This window comes from Vitis riparia, chromosome 19, assembly GCF_004353265.1.
Source record: "Vitis riparia cultivar Riparia Gloire de Montpellier isolate 1030 chromosome 19, EGFV_Vit.rip_1.0, whole genome shotgun sequence".
Lineage (NCBI taxonomy): Eukaryota > Viridiplantae > Streptophyta > Magnoliopsida > Vitales > Vitaceae > Vitis > Vitis riparia.
In genome coordinates this window covers 20,584,413-20,593,006 of record NC_048449.1, presented here as the reverse complement: position 1 = coordinate 20,593,006, position 8,594 = coordinate 20,584,413, and positions in this window count along the sequence as shown.

The window sequence follows — 8,594 nt, the reverse complement described above, 5'->3', positions numbered from 1 at the left end:
CATATTTTCCAATCCTCCATACTCATGATGAAGCTTATAAGGACCGAGAATGACTTTATTATTTGAAGCCATGGATTTTATTCATGTGAGGAAAAAGAAAATCAACAAAAATCAACAAGAAAAATGCATACCAATAATTGAAACATGGTTGCATGTTTAAAAAAAATGATTTTATTTTTATTTTTTATAATCTAGAGATCTAAGATGAATTTAGAAAATGGATAATCAAATTTTTATTAAAAAAAAAAAAAACCCTTCAAAAATATTTTAAAACAAACAATTCATAAAAGTTTCAAAATGAGATAAAATACTTACTAGTCAATTTAGAAAGAAATTTTTTTAATCATATATATATATATATATATATATATATATATATATATATATATATATATATATATATATATATAGTATATCTTATATTAAGTTTTTCTAAATTGTTTTTTCTAAAAGGCCATTATAAGAGGTGACACACTTAAAAGTTTAGTGACAATCATCTTGGTCCGACTCAAAAAGTTGTACAGAATATTAGTTAATGGAAGAATCAATATGTAAATAAGAAAGTCACTAATATATCTCTTATTCTTTAGGTGAAATTGCAATTTGTTTTAAATATGATTGCAATTAACAAGTTTATTTGGAATAAACTTATTAGATATGCAGAGATCCCATAAAGGTCTCATGTCACATGTCCTCACCTTAGATTATTGAGAAGAGACAATTAATTTATTGAAATACAAAGAGTTCATAACATATAAATAAATTTATTATAGACATTTACTTTAAAATTTAAAATATTATAATGAATTAAAAAGTTACAAAAGGTTGTAAATTTACAATTATTTAATGTGATGTTACAAAGAAATGTGTAAAGACACCGATGAATTGTGAGGTTACAAAAGTTGTAAACTTACAATGAATTGTAAGGTTACAAAGAAAAGTAGTGGAGTCACTGATGAATGGTGAAGTTACCAAGTTGTAAATTCACAAATAAATTGTGATGTCACAATAGGTGTAAACACACCAATAAAATTTATAAAGTTACAAAAATTTGAAAATACTATGATTTATCGTTATGCCCATAAAAGGATGAATGTGCTTCATAATTTTAACACTTTTCAGTTTGGGAAGATAATCTTCCTATATTTCCTTTTGTCCCTCTCAAGAATTCTAATATTCTACCACAAGACCAGAAGGGCATGCATGTGAGCTTGTGGAGGGTTTTGTAGTTGTGAAATCAGAGATTAAAAAATATTTTTCTTCTTATTTCTAAATTAATTCATACATCCACATGTGAACATCAATGGGTAATTATTATTATTATTATTATTTTAAGGATTTGTTTCAATTTTTTATAACATGATGACAGCCTTGTAGCCTAGTGGTCTCCTCGTGGTATTAAACAGAAAATGGTAGAGCCAAATAAAGTTATGTCTAATGGCCTTTTGATTTAGTAAGCACTGCTAACACACTAGGACATTGATATGGGCAGATGTGCGCCCTTCCTTTAAAGTAGGACCGCCAAAGAAGAAAATAACCAAACAAGCCATATCAACAAAAAAGTTCATGAAGTACCAATAAACCATTGTACTAGAAGAAGGAGGCTGTAAACCTTTTCAATAACAACCAGAGACATCTTGATTATAAATAAATTCTATGAAGCTCCAATCAACTCACTCTTTTGAGTACTCCGCTTGCTCTATCTTAAATACATGCTGAAGAACATCAGCAGAACAAAAATTAGAAGTTGCAAAAGAGGGCAACTGTCGTCTGTCAGAGTGTGTTGCGCCTCTCTCCAGTAAATCATGTTCAATAAGACGATCAAAGGTAAAGTCATGCCTATAAGGAAGAGTTGCATATTCACATCTGGCCTAAGAAACACAAACTGTGCAGGTTTGAATTTACTACTGTCTCAGAGTGAATATGGGCTCATGAACTATGCTTGAGCCTAATTTCTTAGACAACGCTATGAATAGGCCTGCTCAAGCATTGGGCTGCCCAGTAAGCAACCCTATCAGAAACGAGCCCATCCCAGAAAATCCACATTCATAATTTTGGTGAAAACCACCTTATCACAATGATAAAAAGGATTGTTGAGTTCTTTCACTGATACAAAATTTCTCATTCCTATGTCATTCAATTGCAACCATTCTCTGGAATGGTATCCCAATCTGGCAAGAGATATTGGAATGGTAACCTTGAAAGAAAATGGGAAGTTGCAGAAATGAATCTAGTAAGTGGTTGAAATGAGCAGGAATGGAAGATTTTGAATGGATAACCAATGGAAGATCTTTGGTTTGTAGCTATGCAACTTGTTGGATTAATGTCTTTACTTAGGTAGTATTTGTTTTTTAGTTGAATAGAAAAAGTCAAATATAAAAATAACCTGTTGACATCGTCCAACATAACTAAAATGAACCTATTGATAACAAATTCACTTTAGTTATGTTAGACGATGTCAACAGGTTACTTTTAACTTAATAGAAAAAGCCAAATATTTTGACTTTTTCTATTCAATCAAAAACAAACACCACCTTAAACTATTGGAATTTTTTTATTCTAAGATCACCCAAATTATTGGAATTCCACAGAAAAATGACAGAGGAATTGGGATTAAATTCATTATTAAGTGATAATAGAAAACTCTCACATTCAAATTCTTTGGACTGCCAAACAAAAACCATAAATTCAAACTCTTTTCCTTCTTCGTTTATTAACTAAATCCCACTTCTCACTATTTCACACCAAAAATAGAGAAGAACTGAGCCAATGACAGTACCTAGCTCAATTGCATCTGCATAAACTTGTAGTCCAATCGAATTAGGAGGTGGGGCAGTGGTCGACTGTGGGCAGTGATTTCAGATATGACCCAGGGATTAATCACCAGCTTCCTAGGAATTTTTTTTTCTAATCATAATGATAAAAAGGATTGTTGAGTTCTTTCACTGATCCAAAATTTCTCATTCCTATGTCATTCAATTGCAACCATTCTCTGGAATGGTATCCCAATCTGGCAAGAGATATTGGAATGGTAACCTTGAAAGAAAATGGGAAGTTGCAGAAATGAATCTAGTGAGTGATTGAAATGAACAGGAATGGAAGTTGCAGAAAATTTATGTTGAATGGAAAATTTTGGTTTGTAGCAATGCAGCTTGGTTGGATTAATATGTCTACTTAAACTATTGGAATTTCTTTATTCTAAGATCATCCAAATTATTGAACAAAAACCATAAATTCAAACTCTTTTTCTTCTTTGTTTATTAACTAAATCCCATTTCTCACTATTTCACACCAAAAATAGAGAAGAGGTAGAAATTGTGGTAAAGAGGGGCATATGGAAAAGAACTATCATTTTTGGAAAAGGAAACCAAAGAGGTAGAAATTTTCGTACTCTTAAATAAGTATATGCATGTGAGTAACCAAGGAGTTGAGTAGATTATACGCATTACTCCTTCCTATTTGTTTTCAAAATTTTAATGGTATGTCTTGTTTCTCTTTCCACATAAACTTCGAACAGTTTGAAATTAGTATATGCATCTTTCTTTTTCTTTTCTGTTTTAAAAATAAAACTCAAGCCTGCTGATTAAAATAATCAATAAAGGTAACAAAATATTTGTATTCTCTAATTGAGGGAATCTTCATTGGAAATGGATTCAAATGAATTTATCAAGAGACTTCCTAACTCCCTATGATTTTTCTGTAGAATAAAGTCTCTATGCTTCTTTCACATGTTTCACAAACTTCATTTAAAGGGTTCATAAAAAATAATCCAAAAACTATATTCTTAGTAGAAAATAATTTTAGACTTTCAAAATTAGATGTAAAAAACGCAATCGAGTCTTGAAACTAATTCTTATCGACAATTATAGAATTAAAGTAAGGTAAATTTTCATAGTTAATATCTAATGAAAATAAATGATTTTGCGTCATTTTTCCTTTGATATCAGTCCATTTTATTATTATTAATAGTACAAATGCCCTTATAGATTTATATATCATTACTCTTTTTATAAATGTTGCCCCAAACTTAATGGATTTTGATGAAAACTTGAGACATGCAATACAGTGGAGATAAACTTATTGGATTCATCCTTAAATTTAATGGAAATCTTACCTCTACCCTTAATTAGTACTATTGTTTCATTCTCAAACTTTACTTTTAAATTAAAAGTCTCATCTAGCTCAAAAAATCTCTTTCTCACCACATATGTGACTATATAACCTGAATCTAAAATCCATCTACGTAATTTTATTTTATTCCTTTGCAACACTACATGTCAATAATAAAGTCTCTAATTTTTACATTTATTTTCTATAGCATTGGCTTAAAGTTTCTCCCATTCGATGTTCTAGACTTACATTTTGACTTGTAATGATTATATTTTTTATAACTATAAGATTAAATATAAAATTTATTATTTCTTTGAGTTGAAGTTTTACCTCTTCGTCCTTTTTGGCCTAATATAGAATTTTCTTATCTTCCACTCTACAAATTTTAAACATTTCTTACTTGATTTAGAATTATTATGGGACTTCTATTTTTCCTATTTAAACTTTAGATGTCTTTGTAATACCTTTTCCACCTCAATTTAAGACCTTACATTTAATTGTCGTTCTTGAGTTTACAGAAAGCCCATCAATTCATCTAATGTCATGGTATTAGATAAAACCTTTTCTAACCCTTATAGGTGTTCATCAAGATGTTTCGTACACTTTTTTTTCATAATTGTATTTGTAATCATCTCAAAAATAGGTGGTTGTATTGATTGATGAACTTAAAAACAAGTCACCAAATCTTTTTTTCTAGAATCCATTAAATTGTCTTTTTATACTCATGGGAGTTGTGTTTAATCTATTGGGATCATAAATCCTTGATCCACTACTCTCAAAATATCTTGATAATCAATAATAATTGCATGTACATCCTCTAAAATTCAAAATTATGTTTCTCATCAAACTTTGGAAACTAAAGTTGGATCATATTATGTTGGGTTGGTTGCTTCTCTAATAGTTAGAGTTTGATACCTTATCTGAATAACCAACAAATAAAAAAAAAACAAATTCTTTCCTACGCAAGAATAATTTCTCCACATAAAAAGGACAAAAAAACCTAAAAATAAAACAAATAAAAAAAAAACAAAAAAACAAGTAATTATAGAAGAATATATATATATATATATATATATATATATCATACACACTTTTGGCCAAAGAGCACCACACTCAACAAATCCGGAATAGCCATAAAGGATGAAGAGAAACGGTCAAAGTCGTCACTCAAGCCCATAGCCTCCTTGAATCAATGAACTTCATGACATAACCTTCTCTTTCTGCAAGATTTGTGTTTTCAATACCTAATATGTTGAACTCCATGAACCTTTCAATACTAGTATCCTTGATTGAATTAATAAAATTAAGTATACTCATGATGTGTCCACAAAGTAATAAATTGGGACTTATACATGGTTCATGTTTTATAAGCCTAAATTAATTTAACGACATTATTTACTTAAAAGAACTGACCATTGCTTAGTGACTTTGTAAAGTCAAACTTTCCCAAGTCACTCAGTCCTGTTCTACATAAGTATATAAAGAAAAAAATATAACGAAGGAAAAAATATAAAAGAAATAAAAAATAAGTTTAAATTCAATAAATTAATTTTTTTAATATTTTCTCAAACTCATTTCATTTATTTATTTTGATTACGTAAATATTAAATAATTTAAAAATATATAATTTTTTATGAATTTTAATTATAGTTGAATTTTTTTTTAATTAATTAAAATGTACCAACAGATGAAACTTTAGTGTGAACAAAACCCCGCCCAATAAAAGAGACTAAAAGTAAAGATGGAAAAATCGAACCAACTAAAAGTGAATTGGATTTCCTTCACTCACATGGTGCATGATCATGGTATGGTCTATTTCGTTGATTTGCTATGTGGAAAATGCATTACAAAGTTAGAAATTAAGATCATCTTTGTTTCATGAAGATTTAAACATCACTTTCAAGAATTTAAATAATCAATTAAAATAATCCTTCAACCATGATGTATCATGTACTTTAAAACTAACTTTTTCTTTTTATATAGAACATTACAAATATTATAATGAAAAGTAGTTTTTTTTATGTATAAGCATATACTAGATGTTCATAAAAGTATTTTTAATATTAGAGTTAGGAAAACTACCGTCATATTAGCATTTTTTCCATAACGTGTTGTCATTCATAATTATATTTACGCAATAGATTGATATATATTATTTAAGAGTATTAATTGATAAGTAAGTAAATCAATTTATTGATCATCCAAAAGTCTTCTGTATAGAAGACTACAATTATAAACGTGGAGTTAGAAAATTTTTATTTATATTAATATGGTGTTACAACTTTTGTAACCCAATTATTATGAGATTTAATTTGTATGTAATATTTATAAGTAATAGAGGCATATGGAAAAATATAACCTACACAATTATATAAATACATTCAAGTTAATAACCCGTCATTATTCATTAATTTATACATACCATTTATAAATAATGAGTATAACTTTCATATAGTCTAAGAGTTATCAATCTCTTTTATAAAGTTAAGGTCCCAAGTCACATTATCATTTTTATGTTGTTGTTGTTTTACTTATAACAATATATACTACACAATTGACTCATCCACTATATAAAAATAGTGAATTAAAGATTTTGACCAAAATAATTTACAAGATAACTCAAGCTCACTTAAGAAGTGTCATCGATATCATGAATCAAGTAAGAATAAAATTATTATTTTATCATTTCTTTAGGTTATGTTTGGTTTCCAAAAAGTACTAAGGAAAGAAAAAAAATTGTAAAGAAAATTATTTTCTCATGTTTGGTTTTATCATAAAATTTTTTAAAGAAAATTAAATATGATTAAAATTAGTTAAAAAGTGATAAATTTTAAAATTATTTAATCTTTATATAATAGAGGAAACTAAATGAAATGAGTTTAAAGAAACACATAAAATTAATTTATTGATTTTGAATTTTTTTTTTATTTATTTCCTTTTACTTTTCCTCTCTATTTTCTTTCCCTTAGATTTTTCCTCAAATTTCATGAAAATCAAACATAGCCTTAGTGTTTATACTATTATAATGATTTTCCAAAATAATTATTTCTATATAACGTTTGGTTAACACACATCATACACTAATCACCATTTTATTAAAATCAATCCCAAAAGTATATTTTATTTTTTATCAAGATTAGATCCAAATACCTGCATGTTGATTTATTTTGCTAAATCTATTTTATTTATTTATTTATTTATTTATTTATTTATTTATTTATTTATTTATTTTTTATTATTATTATTATTATTATTATTATTTATGGCTAATTGTTGAGTCATCCTACTTGAATTTTAGGCAATGTTGTTACTTATTAGTCATCTCTTGACCCTAGGGTTTGTGGATAATGAAAAAGGGGGTGAAAAGAGATAAAATAAAAATAATAAACAAATCTAGTGGTTTTTCTTAGCTAACTAATATATAGATGTGGATCCCGCATTTCGGCTCAATGCGTTTCTCACTCGAATGGCGAGCTCGATTTTTATTTTTGAAAAATTGATTCTTATTTATTAAGAAAATGACTTAGAGTTGCCACTTATTTTTGTTTTATTTTTAAAGGGTAAACAAAATAAGAAAGAAAAACCCTAAGTGTGACTCCTTGTTTCGAAAAAGGTGGTTTGTGAAAAACCGGATCGGGTTCGAGGGTCAGGTTACTTGTCGGGAAGGTACGGTACAGACCGTAGCACTCCTCTAAGCCTCTAAAGTCGAGTCTCTACTAATAAAATGAAGCAATCATGGCAATTGAATGAGGGAATCAATGAATACTCTGAATGATCATGCACATGTGAGAACCTAAACATGCATACAAAAAAAAATGACCCGAGCGGATATAGGTACCTGGGCAGCGATCCATAAAGCGCTATCAAGAAGTAAGGTTAGTGAGCAATTAAGGAATAATTTCGAGCATGTCATGGAGCAGGATAAATAAATCATGTATGATAACCAAGTCAATCAATCAGATCAATCAATAGATCATAAGATCATGTATGTGGGGCCCCCACCAAAGCCCATTTATTTTGCATGAATCGATTCCGATAACTCCATTGTTCGGAATTACGGAATTTGATTCTTTGCTTACTTCAAAACATTTTAAAAACAGAGGAAGTATGAAAATTGCTTGCCAGAAATGAAAGTGGCAGCAAAGTTTTATTAAAAATGTGATTTTGGAACCTAAAGAAACTCTAAGGATGAAGTATGAGACAATTGGGACTATTTGAAAAACAGGGTTTAAAAGAATTTACAAAATGGGATTCCGGATGTGAGATATTCGGAGAAGGTGGAACATCGGCCGGATAGAATTCCGGATGTGAGATGTCCGGGTGGAATGTCGGCCGGATAGAATTCCGGATGTGAGATATCAGGGTGGAATGACGGTGGAGGGAATTCTGGATGTGAGAAATCCGGGTGGAATGTCGGCGGATGGAGGAATTCCGGATGTGAAATGTCCGGGTGGAATGGGCGATGAAGAATTTCAGATGTGAAA